We start from the raw sequence: 19,046 nt of genomic DNA on the forward strand, positions 1-19,046 counted from the left end.
CATAAAGTCTGGACGGATTTAATTTGCTTATAATTTTCATAAAGATGCTCATAATGAAATCAAATAAAGTGCAAACGGTAGCGGAAGGATTAAATTTTTAGTTGGCAACACTGTTAGATAAGCGGTAACTCTGAACACGTTGAGAGAGGGAGAGGGAGGGCAAGAGTCAGTTTCTTATCTTCTGTGGTACGCAATGTGTTCTGTGGTACGCAGAGCTAAAATCACCAATTCTGGTGTGTCGAAAATTCACCAAAGAGTTCAAAAAGTCGGCACCGACCGAGAGTGGCATGCTAAGTTCTTGAAGACAGGAAGCGTCCTGGACCGTCCTCGAAGTGGGAGGCCGCCACCATTCCAGTGCCGCCTACGCGAATGTGTGGACGTAAATGGCGCCCAGTTGGAGGTGTGGCGGTGAATGAATTGAGCTGGTGCAGATTACAGGTAAAAATTTAATCCTTCCGCTACCGTTTGCACTTTATTTGATTTCAATATGAGCATTTTTATGTAAATTATAAGCAAATTAAATCCGTCCATACTTTATGAAAACCCTGTATTTATGTACGTGTGTAATATATATATATATATATATATATATATATATATATATATATATATATATATATATATATATATATATATATATATATATATATATATTTATTGTCTTATTGAAGCTTTCTTAATTTCGATATATACCTTCGGTTTGCTTTTAATATGTTCAAAAGCCTACTTCCCTAGAAAAGTTTGTAGGCTACACCCTTAAATGATTATTATTTATTGATTTCTTCAAACGTATTGTGTTGCATATTACATTAGTGATTTAGCGTTTTTTTTTTTTTTTTTTTTTTTTTGCCTTATACATATCAACTCTATCAAAACACATTGTGAAATATAGTAACTGTCTGCATTCTTATCATATATAGTCGGTATTTAGTGTTCACTTGTGAAATATCTAGTGAGCCTTTGTCCTAATTAAGCAAACTTTGGTGGGCTTTTGTCCTACCTTTGGAAAGCTAGATTGGGCTTTTGTCCGACTCTTAATAAAATACACTCCACAAAGAATATATATTGCAATTCTGAATGCTTGGTTGACTTCAGAAAAGTCTGGTAAAATATGCTTTTAAAACATTTTTATTTTATTTTTATTTTTATTTTTATTTTTATTTTTATTTTTATTTTTATTTTTATTTTTATTTTTATTTTTATTTATTTATTTTTTTTTTTAGGAATTTGTCATGGGATTCTCGTATCTCGATTTGAAAGAAACGAATTTCTTAATCAATTATATAATTAATTCTTAGAATGAAATAGGTTATATAATGTAATTCATGTATATCTGTAGGACAGATAACGATAATAATATTTTAGTAGTACAAATATAGCTGTTACCGTTGGAATTAGCAATGTTCGTAACATTATTGCCAACTAGTTACTGCAACATCACAATGGAAATTTCCTTTTTGACTAAAGGTTGTAATTTAAAGACACCATAGTGCAGAACTAGTCTTCAATATACCACATACCGAAAATCTAAAACAAATATTTCCTCGTTACGGAGATACAACGCTTCAAAAAATGGGAAAGTGAGCTGCTTTCGTCACGGCAGCACAGACTAGGGTTTTGGCGTGATGTCAGGTCCGTATCGCTCTGAGAGTCGCATTGCAGTGTTGGGCAAAATCAATTGAAATCAATTGCAATTGATCAATCAATTGAAAGTAATTGCTCTGAAAATCAATTGCAATTGATTTCAATTTGTAATTGACAATTAATTTCAATTGCAATTGAATTCAATCATAAAATTTGCAATTAATTTTTCGTCAATTGTTAATTGTTAATTGGTCACCAGGCAATTGAAACTTTTAATTGTTAATTGTCAATCGCAAAGAGTGCAATTGAAACATTTAATTGTTAATTGCAATTGACAATTAAAACTTGTAATTGTAATTGTTAATTGCAATTGAAATCAGCAATTAAAACTGAAGATAAGAAGATATGTGTATATTGTGTTGTCCACTTGTTACTGTTTTACATATTTCAAAAAAGGTACTTATAAGAAATGCTGGATAACTACCATCCCTTCGTCCCCCCCCCCTGGAAAGAAGGCCGTGAAACGAAGCATTTTTTAAATATATTATATTTATGATTCTATCCCCCTCGAAAGAACTCTATATGCCCGTCATGTATACAATAGGGATGGGCACAAGCGAGTTCGAGCGAGTTTTCTTTAAAACTCGACTGGACTCGAAGCAGACATCTTTGAGCTCGACTCGAGAACTCGGCTCGAAAAATTTCATCCAACTCGTCTCAATTCGGATCGAGTTTCCAGTCGAGTCGAGAGAAAACGAGCCAATTCGAGCTAAATCCTTTGTGTAGTTCCAAGTACTACTCTCTTCAAGTATCCTACATAGACAATATAATTATCCATGATACTACTACTACTACTATAACTAATTATTATTATAACACCGTGTATAAACATGGAATATAGGCGGTTTGTATCTGAATATAAAAATTAGTTGACTGTCGATCTCGGTCGTCAAGAAATCTTCAAGAGGCAAAGACATCGGTCACGAGGTTCTAGGTTTGAGTTGAGAAGGAGCAAGTACTCGGGCTCGAGCCAAAAATTGTTAAAAGTTATAGGACTCCAGCCAAACATGTTCAAAACTGCTCGACCCGGGTTTAGGGTTGTTAACGACTCAAGCGCCTCTCTCACAGCTCATTAACTTATCGAGCCGAACAGAGAAGTGAGCCGAGCCAACAGCTCATCCAACCGAGCCAGCTCGAGCCGGTGGCTCACGAGCTGAACCTAACCGACCTGATTGCTTACCCCAACCGAGCCGGTTCGAGTCATCGGCTCAGTTGAGCTGATTCGAACCCAGCCTATGGACTCGTTTCAACGGATCTGGTTCGAGCCATTGGCTCCAATCGAGCAGAGTCGATGACTTGTCCCTACCAAGCCGGCTCAAGCCATTGGCTTAATAGAGCCCAGTCGATGGGTCATCTCAACCAAGACAGCTCAAGCTGTTCGCTCAGTTGAACCGAGTCGAGCCGGACATCACTATTCCGGTTGAGCTTCTAATTTGGCCAAAAAAATTAGACCGTGCAGTTCTCAGCCTTGATGGTATACTTATATTGGTGCTCACGGCGTCGTTAACTTGTTCCGCCACCAACGAATTTCGAGGTACTTTTTTTGCATCTTTTGTGCGTGTTTTGTGTCGCTTTGTGAGCCTATTCCTACATTTTGTGCATCACCGGAAGTGGGTCAAAATGGGCCTACCAATATGGCGGAACAAGTTATTGCTGTTCCGCCACCAATAAATTTCGAGGTTGTTGCCTTCACATCGTTTTGTGCCGTTTTGTGTGTCTACTTCCACGTTTTGTGCGTCATGGGAAGTGGGTTATAATGAGTCGCCAAGGTGGGACGAAAATGAATCAGTTTCGTCACTAACGAATTTCGAGGTTGCTTCTTTCGCATCGTTTAGTGCCAGTTTCTTGCCGTTTTGAGCGCGTATTTTCACGTTTTGTGCGTCACCGGAAGTGGGTCAAAATGGGCTTCCAAGATGAGACGAAAATGACCAAGAGTTTCGCCACTATCGAATTTCGAGGTCGTTAATTTCACATCGCGTACCCTTTTGTGCGCCTATTTCGACGTTTTGTGCGTCACTGGAAGAGGGTCAAAATGGGCCTCAAAGGTAGGACGAAAATGACCCACTGCTCCGCCACTACCGAATTTCGAGGTCCTTCCTTTCGCATCGACTAGTGAATATTTCATGCCGTTTCGTGCCCCTATTTCCACGTTTTGTGCGTCATCGGAAGTGGGTCAAAATGGGCTTTCAAGATGGGACGAAAATGACCAAGAGTTCCGCCACTATCGAATTTCGAGGCCGTTAATTTCACATCGCGTACCTTTTTGTGCGCCTATTTCGACGTTTTGTGCGTCACTGGAACAGGGTCAAAATGGGCCTCGAAGGTAGGACGAAAATGACCCACTGCTCCGCCACTACCGAATTTCAAGGTCCTTCCTTTCGCATCGACTAGTGAATGTTTCGTGCCGTTTCGTGCCCCTATTTCCACGTTTTGTGCGTCACCGGAAGTGGGTCAAAATGGGCTTACAAGATGAGACGAAAATGACCAAGAGTTCCGGCACTGGGGGACGCGGTAGCTCAGTGGTAGAGCGTTTACCTCCGATGCTTGGGGTACCTGGTTCGATCCCAACTCGCGCCGTGTGGAATTTGTGGTGGACAAACACCGTACTCGTGGGTTTTCTCGGGGTTCTCCCGTTTCCTCCTTCTTTCTTCATTCCACCATTTCACTCATCTCTCATCATCACCGTCTCCTTTAGTCTGTTAGGCATAACCGTGAAACGTAAAACAAAGATTTAATTTCATTTTCAGTTCTGCCACTATCGAATTTCGAGCTCGTTAATTTCACATCGCGTACCTTTATGTGCGCTTATTTCGACGTTTTGTGCTTCACTGGAAGAGGGTCAAAATGGGCCTCGAAGGTGGGACGAAAATGACCCACTGCTCCGCCACTACCGAATTTCGAGGTCCTTCTTTTCGCATCGACTAGTGAATGTTTCGTGCCTCTGTTTCCACGTTTTGTGCGTCACCAGAAGTGTGTCAAAATGGGCCTCCAAAGTGTGAAGAAAATGACTTACTGTTTCGCCACTATCGAATTTCTAGGTCGTTTCTTTCGCATCGTTTAGTGACTATTTTTAAAAAAGTTTTCTGTGCCTACTTCCTCGTCTTGTGAGTCACCGGAAGTGAGTTAAACGGGCCTTCAAAGTGGGAGTTAAATGACTCACTGCTCCACCACTACCGAATTTCGAAGTCCTTCTTTCGCATTGACTAATTCCTGTTTTGTGTCGTTTTGTGCTCCATTTCCAGGTTTTGTGCGTCACCAGATGTGTATCAAGATTAGCTTCCAAGGTGTGACAAAAATGACCTACTGTTCCGACACTATCGAATTTCTAGATCGTTTCTTTCGCATCGCTTAGTACCTTTTTTTATAAAAAAAAAGAAAAGAAATTTCTGCATCTATTTCTCGTCTTCTGCATCACCCGAGGTGAGTTAAATGGGCCTTTAAAGAGGGAGTTAAATGGCTCACCTTTCCGCCACTATCAAATTTCGGGGCTTTTCTTTCGCATCGTTTAGTGCCTGTTTTGTACGTTTTGTGCGTCACCGGAAGTGGTTCAAAATGGACCTATGAATATAACGAAACAAGTTAATGCTGTTCCACCACCAACGAATTTGGAGGACGATTTCTTCACATCGTTTAATGTGTATTTTGTACCGTTCTGTTGGCCTACTTCCACGTTTTGAGCATCACCAGAAATGCGTCAAAATGGTCCATCAAGATGTGAGGAAAAAGAGCCATTGTTCCGTCACTATCGAATTTGGAGGTCGTTTCTTTCGCATCGTACAGTGCCTGTTTTGTACCGTTTTGTGCTCCTATTTCCACTTTAGTGCGACAAGAAAAATGGGCCAAAATGGTCTACAAGTATAGCGGAATAACTTAATGCTGTTCCGTCACCATCGAATGTCGATGTCGTTTCCTTCACATTTTTTTTTTTTTGCATGATTTGTGCTGCTTTGTGCATCAGTAGAAGTGGGTCAAAATGGTCCTTGAATGTGGGATGAATATGTCTTTTTCTGCCATATTTGTAGGTCCTCTTTGACCCACTTTCGGTGGCGTACAAATCGTGAAAATATGCGCAGAAACGGTACAAAACATGCACTAAACAATGCGAAAAAAGCGATTGTGGGATACTGGTGGGATAGTGGGTCATTTTTCTTCCCACATTGAATGCCCATTTTGACCCACTACCATTGATTCACAAAACGTGGAAATAGGCTTAGAAAACGGTAGCAAGGAAATAATTATCAATGATAATTATAATAATTACCTATATAATTGAATTCATTCTAATTTGCTCTATGACAAACACTTTACCATTTCGTACTAGCTGTTATGCCCGTTCTTCGCACGGATCAGATAAAATATCAATGTAAACAAACTGAACAACGGGAGAACAACTAAGAAACATTTCTAAAATTGGATATATTTTGTGTGAATATATATCCAACAACGTACATGTGTTTTCATTTGGAAGGCCGATGGGGGCTGAATTTGAACGTAAACACTATCGGGTAGTGTCACTACACATCTGAGCAACCCCGATAAATATGGATTCGGCACAAATATTGGTCATTTTCTACTACTTTTACATGTCCCGGTGAGCGCCCCCTCAGACCCCCTTGGTTCAAATTGTGAAAAAAATCTCCTCTGGCTCCCAGCGGATACCGCGAAAACTATGAATGTGACACTAACATCTGCCATTTTCTACTACTTTTTACATATCCCGGTAAAAGCCCCTATGATCCTGTGGTTCCAGTTTCCAAAAAACAACGCCTTTGGCCCGCAGCCGATGGGGGCTGCATTTAGAAGTCAACGCCTGTGGAAGTATCACCACTCATCTCAGCGACAGCGAAAACTATGGATTTGACACTAATATCGGTCATTTTCCATTATTTTTACATGTCTCGCAATTCTCCACCCCCGGTGACTCCCGGCCAGCATACAATGGTGGCTAAATTTGAAAATCATCGTTAATGAAAGTATCACCATTGATCTCAGTGACCGCGAAAACTACGAATTTGACACTACTATCAGTCATTAAGGATTCTTTTTACATATCGCTTGATCGTCTTTATAATGCCTCCGTTCCTTAGCTAATGGGAGCTAAATGTGAAAGTAAATGCGGTCGTGAGTTTCACCATTGAGCTCAGCGACCCCGAAAACTATGAATTTGACATTAATATCGGTCATTTTCGATTATTTTTACATGTCTCGGAATTCCCCCCTCTGGTGACCTAAGGCCCACATACAACGGTGGAAGAATTCGAAAGTCATCGCTAATGGTAGTGTCACCATTGATCTCAGCGACCGTGAAAAATATGGATTTGACACTAATATCGATCATTTTGAATTAATTTTACGTTTCGGTATCCCTCCCCCCTCCCCGTTGACCCCCGGCCCGCAGCCGAATAGGGTGAATTTGGAAGTTAATGCGATCGGAGTTTCACCATTGATCTCAGCGACCGCGAAAACTATGAAATCGACACTAATATCGGCCATTTTTTACTACTTTTACATATCTCGGTAAACGCCTCCCTGAGATCCCCTGGTTCGAATTTTGTCAAAAACGCTTTGCCTTGATGTGGGACCTGGACCAAGGTACCCGTGACCAAAATTTGGTTACTCTCGGTCAACTTGTCTGGTCCCTAGGCCGGTCCCGGAAAACGTCCCCCTGAGACACTCTTAGTTCGAATTTGAAAAAAAAAAAATCTCTTCGTCTTGATCTGGGGCCTAAACCAAGCTACCCGTGACCAAATTTTGAAAAGATTCGGTCCACTCATCTGGTCCACAGACCGCACAAAGATAGACAGACAGATGCAAACAAACTCTTTATTTTATTTATATTAGAAAGGTCAGATCCGCCGTTATTGTAATAGAGCGGTGCTTGAGCGATTGATCGTAGAAATTCAAACTCTGATGAGTGATAATTTCATAGGCTTGTTTTATTACAAGTTTAAACTCTTTAGTCAGTAGAGAAGAGAGCGTGAATCATGGGTCAGAGTTGATGACAATAGGTTTTGGTGGGTCTGTGGGTCACAGTGGGTGAGAGTGGTTCATGGTGGGTGGTGGGTCAGAGTGGGTCACGGTGGGTCGTGAGTCACGATGGGTGGTGAGTCAATTGGTCGTGGCTAAAGTTTTCATTGTCCCACGTCCTCTCTGAGCTACAGTGTTGAAAATTAATCAGTGAAAATCAATTGCAATTGATCAATCAATTGAAAGTAATTGCTGTGGAAATCAATTGCAATTGAATTAATTGCCAATTGATTTCAATTGGAATTGAATGACTGAATTCAATTGCAATTACTTTCCACTGCAATTATTTTCAATCAATTGATTAATTGCAATTGATTCTCCATTATTAATGGCCAACTGCAATTAACAATTAACCATTACTTACTTCAATTGTTAATTGCAATTAACAATTAAATTTACAGATTAATTGTTAATTTGTTAATTCAATTGAAATTTGCCCAACACTGTCGCATTGGAAGCTTGAGGGAATCTTTTCATATTACAGTTTCTTACTGTAAACCACAAATACATTTAGTAGAGTAATGAAAGGAAAAAAATGGCAAAATAGGTAATACGCTTACTGTATATAAACGTAACTTGTTAATAAGACCTATTCTCCTAGTTTGAAATACGTTAATGGTCATTTGTAATGTTCTATCACTTAAGCAGGATTACTTTACTGTTTTTTTTTTTTTTTTACCCCAAAACATTATAGCCTAAGCACTATATCAGTTCATGCGCAGATTCAGAATATCTAGGCCAACAAAAAGCTCTTAATCCCTGTAAAAATATTCATATCTTATTACATCCTTTCATTTTTTCTATTATTTACTCTGCATATTAGCAATTTCTCACCCCATACCATTGCTACAACTATTCTTATCTTAATGCTACAAGAATCGTATTATATAGCGCTTTATTTTATTACTATATTTCTACAAGGGAAGTGTTTTTGTGGTCACCGCGGTGGTTTGAAACTGAAGAAAGCTGTAGCGAATAGAGGCAGACAGAATGCCGACAGACCATCATAAACAAGATAAGCGCTTGAGAATATTTCTTGTGACCTAGGTGCCGGTTCACAAAACTAGGCACCATAATAATTCAATTTCATACATGGGCCTTCACAATTTTATTTTTGATTTAAGTTACTTAGGACCCAGACTCCTGTATCCAATCGCCTTGACTTTCTGGCGTCCAGGATTTTTGGAGCCTAAACAAGAGGAATATTGACATAAATTCATTTTGTTGTTACTTTAATTAAAACTTCAGCTTTTTCTTTTCAACAACCTCACATGAAATAGTGTTCTAAGTATACAGACGTAAGTTTATTTACATTCTTTCTCCCCTTCAGATAGGCCCGTATCCACGGGAGGCAGCATTTCCACGGGTGGCAGTACCGTACGAAATAATAATAGCATTTCTGGAAAAGACTTTTATATCCGTGAAAGCATTAGAAGCGTAACATTAAACTGCTTTTAGGGTTTTCAAGCACTAAAAACTAGAATTAACAGGGTAATCGAAATATATTCAAATTACTAATCTAATAATCTTAATTTACTCATTATTTACTTTTTTTTTTTTTTTTTTTTAGAGCGGTTGTCTTTGGATTTGAAACAAATTTGTCACATAGCCCATAGTCTCTTTTGCAGAACCCATCGTCTTTTTTGTTCAAAATCTATAGTCTCCTTTTCTGAAAAACAAATTGTTTTCCTTTCGAATTTTTCGTACGTTTTCACCATTACTGATTCAACACGCGTCAAGATTATTGTATGATATCATAATTATCTTTATTTTGGCAACGCTGCAAATTTCTTTCAATCGACAATTTCTTTCTCCCGCTTTTTCTTGCTTTATTGACTCACTGCTGCCAACCTGGAACAAAGGTTGCTAAAGATAGTGGATTCGGAATCCAACATAGGGACAAAAGGACATTTTTCCGATTGGTACTTTTTTGTGTGCTTTTAAATGATAATTTGGTGACACGAACTAACAGCAATTTTGGGCTGGGATTAACTATACATTCTGTAATCGAATATAATTAATTTATATATGTTGTTTATTTTAATCAGCGCTGCTCAAATATATTGCATGACCACCCCTTTACAATTCCAATTTGTTTTCTGTTCCTTCAGCACTGTAACGGAAAGCAATTCTAACCTTCAATGTCGTTTAAATTTTTGCAAAGCACAATTAAATTTGGTACCGGTACGGCAAATTAGCCGTAGAAGCGTGAGTTAATGTGAAACGGATGTTAGTGTTTTTTTCTTCCTTTTGTTAACCTTTAATTTTTATGCACTTTGAAAATTCATACATCGTAACTACTTTGCAGTGTTAATTGTGTTGAAAAATAATGACATTATTATTATTATTATTATTATTATTATTATTATTATTATTATTATTATTATTATTATTATTATTATTATTATTATTATTATCAGCAACATTACTTCCAAAGTGGGTCTTTTCGTTTCTCGTTTGGCGCTTTTTGTGCCATCTCTTTGGCAACACTGCATTCACCTATCAAAATAACAACAAAAGCTGGTGCCCGCGGAGCGAGCAACAAAAGCTGTTTTGTTGAATTGTTTGTGAGAAAAAGCGGGTGTTTCCTTTATTTCGGAGGGGAATATTTAGTTAAAGTAACAAAGTGATCGATCATACAGAGGTAGTTTTTACATTAAGAGCGTAAGAGTAACATTACTTCAAGACCAAACATACGCAGGAAAAACTTACAGCGTATAGCAAGGTGAGTGAAAATGTTCGTACAGGTTAAATTTAAGAATGACACGAATCAAAGGGTCATTAGAAATAATTGTTGACAAATTCGTGCAGGTTTACTTTTAGCGCACCACTCGAATTAATCGTTGAAAAAAATATATTTCGGTGCGGCGGTTTACTTTTGGCGCACCACATTTTGGAAGATTTGCAGATATAATTTAATACTTTGTATGAAAAATAATATTTATAAAGAACAAATTTCTGCAAACGATAGAATTAAATACAAAGTAATACATACGTATTTTATGTTTACAAGTGTAGGGTTACTAGTGTAAAATCATTACAAGTGCTTTACGACGGATAATATAAGTGAGTGCATATGAAAAATTACTGTATTAGGGAATATTTTAAACTGCGGTTTATTTCTGTACGGTGTACAGAAGCTGTATTTTATGTTTACAAGTGGAGCGCTACTAGTACGAAACCATGACAAGTGTTATTAAAACTTATATCATTGCCACAACCAACACGTATTCTCTACTCCTCGCTGACGCTCGGGCCCCCAGCTTTGGAATGCACCCTTACGCGGTTATATAGTATTCGTGTTTTTAGTGGCCACCTAGCATAGGTTGTTTTGCGTTTTTGCTTTTTAGTTGTTATACGTACGCCCGGATGCGGTATTTGTACGCAAATCGTAAAAGAATGGGAAGGTTCTAGGACACAGGTGCCCTCATATAGATTAGCAGTAAGGTTTTTCTTTCCTGTACCAGAGTTTAATATTTAATTCACATAGTTTTGCCGAGCGAGCGTTAGCGAGTTAAGGCGGGTTAGAGCCCTGCAGTGCACGTTGTTTTTTTTGTCTTTATTGCAACTCAATGGGAAAGGGGACCTGTGGATACACAATCGGGTCTTTTTTGCCAGTCCTGTTACACATATTGCAGCTCTGTGGGTCAGCGGAGTCAGGAAACACCTTTTCAATCCGCCGGCAGAGATGGGTTACATTGTTGATTTTTACCACATACACAATTGATTTCAAATGATCTCATAGATAATAGTCAGGAGATGTGAGATCAGGTGACCGTGGTGGCTATTCCTTAGAAGCCGTCCTGCCTGGAAACTGTGAAATGAGTAGCGTAGTGGGGAGGTGCACCATCCTGTTCGAAAGAGGTTTGGGAATCACCCTGCGGATTCAACAACGTTGGAAACACACAATCACGGAGCATGTTAAGATACCTCTCCCCATTCAAGGTTCTATCACTTTTCCACCACCAGCATCTTTACAGGGATCCATCCACGAGTGGTTTGCATCTGACCAGTAACGGTGATTCTGTTTCATTACCTCACCTTGCACAAAAATTAGCTTCACCACTGAATAACCTTTGTATGAAGTTTGGATTACTGTCTCACTGATCCAGAGCCCATTCTGCAAACTGTAACCGCCGATCAGGGTCATCCTTCGAAAGATGATGTTGCAACTGTAACTTCTACGGGTTCTATTGGTGTGTGTGTGCTGACGCTGACTGACACCGGATATTGCTGATAACCGGCGCGTACTGCGATGTTAATTTCTCACAACCGATGCCACAATTGCTGTTGCAGCCTACTCGTCGGTGGCTGTTCTTGTACGTCCACTGCGTGGCTTGTCCGCCACAGAACATGTTGCACGAAATTTGTCCAATAACTTGGAAACTGTCATGTGTGAAGTGTTATTTCTCTTATGACGCCGTTCATTGAAGTCAGCAGGAATCACTCTGGTACTTCGCCCACCACTCATTAACACAATTTCAATGCAATAGCGTTCTTCCATGTAGGTGCCATTGTGGATTACCTGCAACTAAAGAAAATTGATCACCTCCTTGCAAATTTTAAACTTTAACAAGTCATAACTCCTACTCGAATAAAGATATCGCAAAATGGATTGCACAGGTGTATTCCCCCGAAAAAGGCAGTATAATGTAATGTCCGAAATAACCCCTTTCCCATTTGAAAAACTAACCCAAATTCAAGATGTCGGATTTCATGATGGCCGCCGTTGGCACGATAGCTCCTACAAGTTGCGTCCCCACCCATAGTATCCCATAGCGTTCTCACGCCGTTCGACTTTTATAGGGGTATATCCAGACCTCTGCCTCACCCTGTATATACAGGTGTTTCAAAACAGCACCGACGTTAGGGGAGATGATTCCTGACACCAAGATGAGACAAAAAGTATAGACCAACCTGGATGTACAAATGCTACCTTACGAAGTTATAGGCTGCCGAAAATATGAAAAAAAAATGAACTTTAACCTTTTTGAGATTTCCACTTTTTAAGGTAAATTTTAGACTTTCAGTGAAGCAGCTATTGCATCGAGACAATTTATCGTATAGAATCATGGTTCATACCTCGTTTTGTTCGGAATGGAGCAGTGTTTGCAACTGTACCAGTCAAATTTCCCTAATATGTACCTAAGGCAATACAGTTCTTGCCCAAAGTGGGAAAAAGGATTTTTTTGGTAACATGCGAATGTTACCAAAAAGAAACTTTGCGTCATTCCGAACAAGACGAGGTATGAACCATGATACTGGGGTTAATAGTCTTGGTACTAGAATTCATTTACTATTTTTTCCGGACCCATTTTTTTCCTAATCACTACTAATGTATTGTAATTCAATAAGCTCTAGAGTCTTTATTGTAGGATCATAGTTCGTACCTCATTGTGTTTGTAATGCAGCAATGTTTTCAACTGTACGACTCAAATTTTACTGTCAAATACACCTTGTCTCAAAAAGGTTGAGCGCATTCTTTATTGCTGTTTCAAGGCGAAAATTTTAACGTCGGAAAAAAGTAAACCAGGTTCGAACCTCGAAGCCAACCTTTGCAATCTAGAAAAAGTTTGAAGATGTGTTTTTCTTCTTTTAAACATAATAAGACTTGTTACCAATTGTATAAAAAAAAGCAACATTGATTGAAATACTTAATGATACAGTATTTCGAAACTTTGTATTAATGTCAGCACATGCTTGTTTGTCATTCAGCTCTCCATACCTAATGGAACATTCAGATACGTAAACGAATCTTTCCATATGTAAAAGAATGCTGAAAGTTAAGACATAGAACATAAGTCTCTCCTGAGTAGAGATGCAAAAAGCCGGCTTTTTTTCAATCGATGGTTTTTTGCACATAAAAAGACAGCTTTTTTGGGGAAAAAAACGAGAATTTTGGAAATTTTGGCTTTTTTCATTTTCATGACTTTTCTATTTGAATAGCTTTCTTATAGTATACTCTAAAGTTAAATAAGATTTCATGACCTAAATATTATATTTTCCTCTGGAATTCACTATCAGGATGGATGGAACACATGTTTTATGAATTAAAGTAAACATACAGTACGTAGTATTTGAGGGCAATTGTAAAGGATATTTAACTTTATTTTAACTTCTGAGTTATCGACGTTTTTTATTCTCTACGTCATTTCTTTTTAGTCATCCGTGTTTCATTTCTTAGAGATTAGTAGCCCTACTCTAGCTTCTAGCACATAAGTTAAACTTATGTTTTTCAATATATCCGTCAGAGCGTACGTTTGTCAATATATTTGTCAGAGCGTACTTCCACATTTTTGTTATACTGTAGCTGTGCAAAGATTTAGCAATAATCTTCCGTATACAACCTTGCATACAGTTTTATAGAAATAATCAGTAGTGGATTCAGAAAAGTATTTTGGGAGGTGTTTCTCTGCTTAATGTTTGTTTTTTCTAAAATTTCCTAATTTTCATTTGGGAGGAGCTTAAAGTTTATGAGTATAGGCATAACTAATATTTCGTTTTGTTTGTATTCAGCAATAATCTCCCGGATACAACCTTGAAGAGCATTTTATACTGATAATCAGTGGCGGATTTAGAAAAGTATTTTGGGAGGTTTTTCCATATTAATGTTTAGTTTTTCTAAAAATACCTAATTTTTATTTGAGGAGAGCTTGAAGTTTATGAGTAAAGGCATAACAAATATTCTGATTATTTTAGAAATTCCGTAATTTCGGAGTACAGGCTTCAACCTGTAAGACATCCCCACCCTAACCCCCTTGGTAAATCCGTCAATGCTGGTAATTAGTAGTAATAACGATTTAAAAACGATAAAGGAAGTCGGCCAGGATTCACAGTACACGCACTATCTCTACATTCACAGATTGCATGAAGAAAAACTTTTGTCAAAATGCTCGTATTCGGGGTTGATTCCCGGACTTTCCGATAGAAGTGCAAAAACTAACAACTCACTCATGGTTGTTCTGCAGCTGTGCTTAACTTAAATATATTCTCTCTATATATGGCTTACGGAATCCGAAGGTTCAATGCCGCGTTCACAAAAGCTCTCTATTCTTAGCCAACTGGATCCACTTTTTATTTTGTATTCCTATTTCTACAAGATCCATCTTAATATTGTCCTCCCATCTGCCCCTAGGTTTTCCTAATGGACGTTTTCCGATTGAATTTCCAGTTAAAACTTTGAAAGAGTTCCTACCTTCTTCCATTCTGTCTGCATGACCTGCCCACCTAAGCCTCCTAGACGTGATGACCATAATGATGTTTAGTAAACCGTATAAATTATGCAGTTCTTCGTTATGAAGTTTCCCCCATTCCCGTTCCTCTTGGGTCCGAATATTCGTCTCAGGATTTTATTTTCAAATACTTTCAGTCTGCGTTCTTCCCTCATCGTAAGCGACCATGTTTCACAACCATACAGAACAATAGGCATGATTATCGTTTTATGTATTTTAAGCTTTAAATTCCTCGACAGAATTCGCGACGACAAGACATTTTGAACTGAATAACACGGATTTCCTGATTTCAGTCGACATTTAATTTCTTTGTGGATATGATTTTGGTCTGGTAATATTGATCCTAGATATTTGAAAGTATCCACTTTGTCGAAAGTATTATTTGATATTTTAACGCATCCACAATTTGCCGTATTACGATCCCGGTGAACTGCCATTTAGTTTTGTCTGCATTTACTTCTAAACCAATGTCGCTGCAAGCGTTTAGTAAGGCCTATACATTTCTTCCTATTGTTCTCCTATCATCCCCTATTAAATTTATATCATTCGCATACGCCATAACCTGGTGAATACCATTCAGCTCTAGGGCCTGGTTGCTATCATTAATTTTCCTTATAGCGTACTCCGGAACAATGCTGAATAATTATGGCGATAACACATCTCCTTGTTTCAGACCATTCTCGATGTTGAAGCTCATGGACAAGAATTTTTCTACTCGCACTTTACTCTGGGATTCATTTAAACACATTTTAATTAATCTAACTAGCTTTTTCGGTATTCCAAATTCGTTTTTTTTTTTTTAAACAAAAGAAACACTGACCAAAGCTTAAAACCCAGTTTATTTTAAATTATAATTTGTAACTGTTTCGGATATCTAGCATATCCTTCTTCAGACACTGTCGAAAAAAATCTTACAAATTATTAGTTACAAATTATAATTTAAAATAAACTGGGTTTTAAGCTTTGGTCAGTGTCTCTTTTGTTAAAAAAAAATCAATCGAAAGCCATGAATAGTCTTACTACCGAATTCTGTAAGAATTGTACAATACTTCCTTCCTATCCGAGTTGTAAATCTTATTACATCAATCAAGAGCTGATGTACTGGGTAATATATTCCCATTTCTTGTCGAGTATTTATTGAATAGTAAATATCTGGTCGATAGTTGATCGATTTCCCTAAATCCACACTGATAATCTCTAATAATTTCATCGGCGTATGGAATCAGTCTTGTTAATATAATGTTAAAAGAAATGCCTCGCTAATTATTACAATAAATTTTGTCGCCTTTCTTATGAATTGAAACAGTGACTGATTCTTTCCACTCTTCTTAAATGTATTCCATGGTTATTTTTAAACAGAAAAGTTGAATTCCTGCCGTTAAAAATTCAGAAACCTTCAGGACTGGGTAAACCGTGATGGTGGTTATAAGCCTAGGAAACGACACGATCAGACGAACGGTCTATTACGCATATGAACCATGAACAGAAAATTCGGTACTTGCTCGATTCTAGACAAGCTTAAGAAAAGTCAGTGCATTATAGAATTCGGAATTTTACCGATTTTGCAGATCCGAAGCATCTGATAGGTGGTAACAGATTATTACATATGTGATCAATGAATGAAAAATTTGTTCGAAATATCCATAAAATGTATTGAAAGTTAAGACTAAAAAGTTTCAAGAATGTGCAGAACTACCCGAAACCAAGCTCTTGATGTGCAGCCTTTAAGATTATCATATAAATATATTTCTCTCATTGTTTCAAAAAGAGGTTGTGTGATATTATGAAGTAAAAATACTACATACAATTTTGTTAGTTATTTGTGTATTTTTTTAAATAAAAGTACTTACTTTTGTGTATAAGAGGTTAAAAAATTATTACATCTATTGGTTAATCAGTGTACGAAGGCTGCTCTTACGCGCTCCACAGTATCCTCGGAGACTGGACGTCGCCCTGAATGTCCTTTTCTTTGATCACAAATGCACCTCATCTCAATAAACGTTCTATGGCACTACACAATGGATTTTTTGTGTGTGGTTGGATCAGCATTAAATTGTCGTTTGAAATCACGCTGCACTCTCACAAAACTTCTTGTTTTTGCAAATTGTAAACGCACCAGCTTCGTTGCTGTGGGGTGAACGCCATTTTCGATGTTACTGCCCTCTAGCTGCCCTGGTCAGAACTAGGATTCTGAAAAGATAGATGGGAAAATACTTTGAGTTTACTGAGCTCTGTACTAAATTTCATGTAAATATTCAATTAAATGTTAATTATATGGCACTTTAAAATCAAGTACTGTTTCTTTGCTCACGCTGTAATATCGGTTGATTTCTTTACTTTTATGTCGGTACGTAATCACCCTGGGTGCTAATGGGAGGTTAATTAAACTTGAATTGAAAGTAGAACTATTTACCTAAGCGACCACGAAACTATGGATTCGTTACTAATATCGATCCTTTTCTAGCATTTTTGATATGTATCCCGACAGTACTCTTTTCCAGTCTGTAAGAAATATTGTTAAAATTGCTCTAGACGTATCAGGATTATGTTGAAACACACACATACATCCACTTTTATAATTATATATAAATACAGAGTGAGCGACCCAGGCATCACCACTTCCACATTGCAAAACCATATATCAGGTATTGAATTGAAAATCTATGTAAAGACTTTCTGCTGTGGCATGCTTCATAAGGACAATTCCAGTCTGTTCACGTGACCTATGGGGTTCATGAATTTCTTGCGAGCGTTCCGACTTTAGATTCTCTGTTTATACCCTCTTTTTATGCCTCGGATAATTTTTCAAGAACATAAATGACATGCTGCAATATGAATGTTGAGAAGTAACTTTTATATGACAAATAGTTCCAAATAAATACACTACATAATTTATTTATTAAACGATTTTCTTAATTTGTATTTAACATTCTCATATATATATATATATATATATATATATATATAACTAATGTTTTTAATGTAATTTTTTTATATAATTTTTCATGCATTGCGGAAAATAGAATTTCATAAAATAAAAATTGACTCAGATGGGAACCGAACTCTTAACCTTACGATTTGAAATCCAACGGCTTACCGCTGAGCTAACACAAGCACTCTTCGGAAGATGCCCTAGCGATGTATAGCGGCTCTCTAGATAATTATGATATTCATATCCACTGCAAACGCTGTTTTTGTTCTACTTTGACTTTTATTTTAGTACTCAGGCGAGACTTATGTTCTATCTCTTAACTTTCAGCATTCTTTTACATATGGAAAGATTCGTTTACGTATCTAAATGTTCCATTACGTATGGAGAGCTAAATGACAAACAAGCATGTGCTGACATTAATACAAAGTTTCGAAATATTGTATCATTAAGTATTTCAATCAATGTTTTTTTTTTATATATACAATTGGTAACAAGTCTTATTATATTTAAAAAATGAAAAACACATCTGCAAAATTTTTCCCGATTGCAAAGGATGGCTTCGAGGTTCGAACCTGGTTTACTTTTTTCCGAAGATACCTGAAGTTGGGCTTAGAAAATTTTTGCCCCGAAACAGCAATAAAGAATACGCTCAACCTTTTTGAGACAAGGTGTACCTGAGGGGAGGAATTCCTGCCCAAAGCGATAAAGTAGCGATAAAGTAGCGGGATAAGCCATATATAACCATATATGACTGTACTGAGGTTCGTTCCTATGGGCTATCATTTGAGTATACAGATTTAATGGTATCGGGTTTGATCCGAAAACGTCCTTATACTGATTCATGTAAGAAAACAGAATTTTGGACTATGAAATACCAACCTATAAGTAAACATTAACCAACTAAGAACTAAACTGGTGAAACTCAGGATTCGAACCATGGACTATTAACATGTATCGTGTTCGTGATTACTCCCTGTATTCACCTCAGCTGAATCAACTGATTGTTCCGTTCGTGGTTACCCAGTATACGGTCAGTGTTCGGGGAACGCTGGGTGCGACGTATATTTCCGTTGTATTTCATGCAAAACAATATCAACCTGTTGCACTGCTGAAACTGCAAACATAATAAATAAAATACATGCATAATACGTATGCTCTAACACAAAATATTATTATATAACATGCACTTTTTACGTCACTTGTATGTTAAT

At 37.6% G+C, this 19,046-nt stretch overlaps 1 protein-coding gene across 11 annotated transcripts in view; it reads left to right on the plus strand.

Annotated features, from left to right (window-relative positions):
• Positions 1-419: 419 nt before the first annotated feature.
• Positions 420-19,046, plus strand: part of LOC145694661 (uncharacterized) — a 392,660-nt gene continuing 374,033 nt past the window's right edge. For 10 of the 11 annotated variants that reach the window (XR_014133035.1, XM_081771120.1, XM_081771121.1 and 7 more), the window contains exon 1: positions 10,167-10,396. The gene's annotated coding sequence lies outside the window, so the exon portion shown is untranslated. Of the gene's footprint in view, positions 439-10,166; positions 10,397-19,046 lie in introns of those variants that run through there. The other variant, XM_081771115.1, reaches the window with a different exon arrangement.

This window comes from Thermobia domestica, chromosome 9, assembly GCF_964235325.1.
Source record: "Thermobia domestica chromosome 9, izTheDome1.hap1.1, whole genome shotgun sequence".
NCBI classification, from domain to species: domain Eukaryota; kingdom Metazoa; phylum Arthropoda; class Insecta; order Zygentoma; family Lepismatidae; genus Thermobia; species Thermobia domestica.